This window comes from Salvia hispanica, chromosome 3 (assembly GCF_029641045.1).
Source record: "Salvia hispanica isolate PSC_SH4W2 chromosome 3, Shi_PSC_v1, whole genome shotgun sequence".
Classification (NCBI taxonomy): Eukaryota; Viridiplantae; Streptophyta; class Magnoliopsida; order Lamiales; family Lamiaceae; genus Salvia; species Salvia hispanica.
In genome coordinates, this window is record NC_142694.1 from 28,926,563 (window position 1) to 28,932,696 (window position 6,134).

General features: G+C 36.9%; 1 pseudogene across 2 annotated transcripts; it reads right to left on the bottom strand.

Moving 5' to 3' along the window:
- Positions 1-1,554: 1,554 nt before the first annotated feature.
- LOC125215515 (scarecrow-like protein 21 pseudogene) lies at positions 1,555-4,941 on the bottom strand (annotated as a pseudogene). Of its 2 annotated transcripts, none has more exons than XR_016137353.1 (2): positions 4,784-4,941; positions 1,555-3,419 (listed from the first exon to the last, which is right to left on the bottom strand). The product of XR_016137353.1 is annotated as a scarecrow-like protein 21 pseudogene, transcript variant X1 (transcript). The 2 variants fall into 2 exon arrangements; XR_016137354.1 differs by lacking the exon at positions 4,784-4,941 and adding an exon at positions 3,498-4,762.
- Positions 4,942-6,134: the final 1,193 nt, after the last annotated feature.

The following is a 6,134-nucleotide window of genomic DNA, read 5'->3' on the forward strand; positions in this document are numbered from 1 at the left end:
TATCTAAATTCTCTTTAAAAATTTTGTTCACTATAGTCAGCTAGAACAACCACCCATGGTCTCAATCAGGGACGGATCCAGAAATTCTGTATAGGTGGGGCAAAATTCCATACAAAGACATTTTAAGGATTTTAGAAGGGGCATTTATAATGGTATTTCAAAAAAATTTTAAAAATAATGATCAATATAGCACTAATGAATTTTTTTGAGGTGGGGCATTTGCCCCTTGTATGTTGCATGTACATCCGTCCCTGGTCTCAATTTTATTCCAACATGTCGAATTTTCTGATGTTGGCAGGAACCCTCGGAGCTCAAGATGTGTACATCTCTCATATGTCACACATGCCTCGAGACACAGTCGTTGGATGGCATCCAAACCACAAACGATCAAGCCAATGCTCGTGTTGCCTTCACCCAATAAGAGGAAACTAGAAAGTTGTTCGATGTGTGAGTCGACTTTTCGGAGGATCTGATAGTCGAAATTTCCTACAAGGCAAAGATGTTTTGGGAGAGAATTGTCGAGACGTAGAAAATGTCACAGCCCCAAGGGGCTCCCCCACGGTCCAACAAGAAGTTCGGGCTCATTTAGAACGAGTGAGCTCTGAAGTTCAAAAGTTCTATGCCATTTTCAACAACGACGAAAAGCGATGTGAGTACGGGACGTCCCAATCGGATATTTTGGCTCATAATCTATCAAGAAGACGAAAGAAGTTTTTTCATAGTTGTCTTACCCTGGATAAAGGTTAAGCACATCGACAAGTGGGTTGGTGCCTAATGGTATAACGTCGAGTTTGAGGTCGGCTCTGAACGATCATACAAGCATTGCGACCCCGACACACGAAATGGTTGAAATGAATAGAGGCTTTTTATTTAACTTATTGGATAACAACTTAAAGCGAGACACTAGCCAAATGTCTGAGCAAGCATTGGAGTCCCACTGGAATTTTGTTTTAAGGACTCGAAAACGAGCTTATGCTCTAAATCATACTCCCTTCGTTCCAAAGCAATAGTCTCATTTTTGACATTTTGATTCATCCGATAAAATTAGTCTACTTCTATTTTTGGCAAAGTTTTTCTCTCTTACGTGGTAAACTTCATTCTCCACTAATAATATTCCACTCACTTTTTCTTTCTCTCTCGTACTGTTTTAATCACGCATTAAAACACCAATGTCATCTCTCTTAGGGAACTGATGAAGTTATATTTTTTATCACTTTCAGTAATATAGTATAGGAGTATAATTTTAATACTTAAATTATGTATTTTTTGAATTCCAATATAATGTTAATTTTAGAATTTTATGAATTTCAAATTTTAATCAAATTTAAATAAATAAATTACAAAATAAAAAAATATAGAAAAAAACAAATCAAGTGGGACCATAAATAGTGAAGAGGGAAGATGAGCTGTGAAAGTTGTTTCTTAACTAAAAAACTGTACTCCTGTAATTAGTGATTAATGCTGGTGAAGGAATTATTCGTGACAATTATGATTGACCTTAACTATAGACTCTCTTCCTTTCCCTTGTTTGGTCTTTACTTGAATGATGAGATATTACCCTATTTTTGTAGTGTTTGGCCTGCCTGCCCCACAACTTTCATATAGTAAAAAAGTAAATCGATTTATACAGAGTAGTAAACTTAGACGAACATATCTATCCTCTCTCTCACACACACTCTGCGTTCATCTCCAACCAGAAAATGATACAAGAGCTTTGTTTTTCCATCCAATATAAACAGCATCATTGGCCTCTGCTACACCATAACTGGGGCTATACTCTTTCAACATATCCCTCACAGCAGTAGTAACAGATGGAGTGATTCGAATTTGTGAAAATCCAGCCATTGATAGTCTCCACCTCCATTTACCAAAGACCTCGTGTCTCTCCATCCGCTCGTTCCCCTCGCAAGCTATTATGCTGACGACATCCTTCGCCACACAATGCTCCTCTGCGTTAATCCGTTGCATGTCGTCTCTTGCCAAGGCTGCTGCATCTATGCACTCGAACATTGCTGCATAGTAATCCAGAGTCTCACGAAATCGTTGGGAGAAAGTAGCAGTGTTGGTGTTGGATTCCTGCTCAACAAGGGTCATGACCTTGGGAGACAAGCTCTTCACCAGCCTGAGGAGCCGGTCTCGATGATTGCTAGTGCTCACGCTTTCATCCGGTATGTGATGCAGTACGTAAGGGAAGTTTACAGCCACTGCTTCCCCGTGCTGTACGTTGAGATTCTCCAGTTGTACATCACACACTGATGTTGCAGCGCCATGGAATTCGAAAGGTACTCCACACGACTCGGCTAATTGGGCTAACCTCTGACCAACTAACTCCAACCCTCCACCTCGAGCATGAGCTGATTCCGAATCATCTACACCTGTGATGCGAACATATGGTGGACCACCAGGCCGCTGAGCGACAGCCTGAATGAAAGACAACCATTGACTGCCCTGTGCAATCTGAAAATCGATGATGTGGATTCTTTTTTCGTTTTCCATGGCTTCTCCAATGACAACGCTGGCAGACGTATAAGCAAATCTGTAGAATGGCAATATTTGAGCAAGCAACTGCATATGAGACATCAAGTCGGGACCTGACGGTTCATCGCATTTCAACTTTTTGCAGATTAAGCTTCCTGACGAAAGCAACCTTGCCCTGAGCGCTTCCAACATGTACGCACCTAATCTCTGTAAAGGTTCGCCTGATACCGAAACCCTTTCCTGTATCATGTCCAGCAGAGTTTCCGCAGCTGATGCTGCGATCTTTCTCTCAGAGAAAGAGATGATATCAGCTTCAGATATTACTTCAGCACAGGCTATGAGCAGTTGTTTCAAGTCCATATTCGAGGCCATCTCTATGATTCTATGGTACCTAGTGGAGTAACAAGGCTGCGCCGATTCATCAGTTGAGGATCCATTATACATACTGCCACATTCAGGTCCCATGGACTCATTACTCAACAGCCATAGTGAATCAAAAGAGTCATTCAAAGATGAACTATTATCCGATGAGTGATGGATATCTGACACATAAGAATGAGAAAGTAGCGGAGAGAAGGGACTCTTATTGGAAGAGACGCTCGTAACTGTAGGTGAACTGAAGACAGCGGAACCAGTCACTGGTGTTGATTCCAGAGTGTAGAATGGTTCAGCATAGGCCTGAAAAGAAAGTTCAGTATCCTGGCTTTTACTCGGTAGAATGTGAGAACTGTGGACGCTTGAACATGCTAGAGCTTCCTGGGATGCCTTCTGCATCACAAGAATCGATACAATAAACTACTTTTCCAGGAAGTTGACTAGAAACCTTCTTTCGGGATCAACCTTCTTCTGACTATAAAGTCGCAAATGGCAGCAAGGTACTCTTCACAAATAACAAGAAGGGCGTAGATCTACGAGCTCAGGAAGATTGCAACTATATCAACCTAGCATTCAATGGAAAAAAAAGGTAATGCATTTCGACAATAGAAAGTCTTAGTATTAAAATAAACTAAGAGCCTTACAAAGATGTCAAAAAAAGTAAGGGACATCCAATACATGTAACTTTGCACACATATTTTCCTGCCAAACTGAATTAATTAAGAAGCATATAATCCAATTCACAGAGTCAGCTCTGCCGATCCAAACAAGTAAATAGAAGAAAAAGGTTTCAAATATTTATAAACTACTCATGCTTCCCTTCAACAGAAACAATGAAACTCCCACAAAGTTTTCAAGTTTGAAATTTTTATTATTGAGGCATTTTATGCTTCACACCTTGTTTTAAACTCCACTATGAAAGAAATAATAAAGCTTACAGATAAAAAACTGAATGCATGCATACAATACACTTAGCGGGACTTTTCTATTCAAGATTAATAGTAATATACAACATGATTGAGCACTAGAATATCTCTAAACACTTAAAAAAATTGTTATAATTGTCAAAGTTCCAACTGTCGCATATTCGTAAACATCATATTAGAGCATATTATTTTCATCTATCTAGGCTCCTTACTAGAAAACGCCCTCTAACTGCATCTTTGGGATGAATTTAGCATTTTTCTTAAACTTATTGCCCCTTTTAGTGCTTTCTTTTTGAAGGGAAAAAGGATATTGTTCTTATTGTCAGGCAGCTAGCAGATCCTTTACTTTTATGAATCTATATTGGAGCTCAACTTCTACAATAGCAAAGGGTTACAGGAAATTACATTCAAGTTAGTAAGTTACATCTTTTCGTCCTTGTTTCTTACTACAATCTAAACGCAATTTCAGTAGATTCAATTTCATGGTCAAAAAGAAGCTAAGATTAACTTTCTAGATGAGCATAACCTATGTTCCAAGGAGTTCTGGACCTGTAAAACTACAACAGTAAAACTAAAGAAAGCAACATATGGTGAGAATCAATATAGAGACTACTAGCATATTACCCATTAATTTGTCAAATTTAAATTACTTCCGGAGTTCAAGCCAAACAAATCTAACGATCTATATACCTATATTGGACTGAAAATGAATGCAATCGCCTGAAAACAAAAGGTATAATCCAAATTTTGACCACACAAATTTATGTTAGAAAGCTGAAATAACTCAACGGAAAGGCGGAATAACTTCCTCCAATCCAATATATGACCACCAAGTATAAGAATCAGTAATAAGATGCTAAAAAGATACTGTAAAAATACGAAAGACAAAAAAATTTGCACAAACAAAATCATCTTCAACCTAGAGTAGTACTATTTTAGATTATAAACTAGGAAGGATAAGAGAACATATAAAACAGAGAAGAGACTGCGTAGGTAGAACATACCTCGAGATAAAAGAAAATTGTGGAATATTGTTTTTGATTCGAGATTAGTCAAACACAGAGAGAGAGGAGTATATTTTGTTCAGATCATGTGAAATTGAAGAGAGAGAGAGAAGTGGTCGAAAAGCGTGGACAACTAAAGTAGAAAAAGCAACAGCCATCACGTGGTGATATTATTATGATTTATGGTCTTCTGCTCTCCACTTTACAAGTACTTCCAATAACTCAGACTCACTTCCGTAAAGTAATGATACTTACAGTATTATACTCCCTTTGTCCCAGAGAAGTCGACACACTTTTTTTTTTTAGTTTATCCCATAAAAGATGTCACATTTCTCTTTTTAGAAAAAGTTCTCTCTCACGTGAATATAAAAATTATATTTTCTCTCTCTATTTAACACACAAAACAAAACTTCTTAAAATCCCATGCCATTTTCAAAGTATGCCAACTTCTTTGGGACTGAGGGAGTAACAAAGGCATGGATCACCTGCCTTGGCAAAATACCTGCTGTGCTCATCTCTGATCTACACTAATCCAAACCACACGAAATGAAAATAAAGGAAATTAATGAAGGAAGGATGTAGTTGGGCACAGCTGTGATTTTGCTATTACACTATCATAAATTAGTCTAACTTTTTATCTAAACAAGTCTCGTCCTTGGGAGAGTCTTATTTTACCATTTTTATTCGTAGTCTCGGTTAAAGAATTTCATCTAGAATTTATTATATTTGAACATAAAATTTAACCTCATTGTTGATTTACACTCAAATGTCATTACTTTATATTTTTTTAATGCATTTTGTACTATTGTTTATGTTTATATTTCATTTTTTGAGAAGGTATATAGATGAAATACCTCTTTTATTTACCATTCCTTGTTGGAGATGCTCTTATACGGTTGATCTAAATTGAAGGAGATGATTAAAATTTTTCCAATTAGGACATAGATAGATCAGACCATTCACAATATCTCCGATTCCTCGTACTTTATCAATAGTATATTAACACTCGGAGGAAGAATAAAATGAGATTAAAAATACAAAAAATATTTTTATACACTAAAGAGGTGTTCGGTTTGCAAGATTGTATCCGAAATTAAATTAAATTTGTAGTGTGTTTGGTTCATGAGATTTAACCCCAAAACTCAATTCTAGATGAATAATCATGGGATTATTTTATCTTGAAAATTAAACACCACCCAATTAGATCATTTTAAGACCGTTTTAGTTATATGAATAGTTTGAACCCTTATAAATCAAAACGATCTAAAAATAATCCTCCTTTTTGTGAACTAAATTGATCTAAAAACAATTTAATTGATATTTAAAAATGACTTCCATGTTTGATTATTCA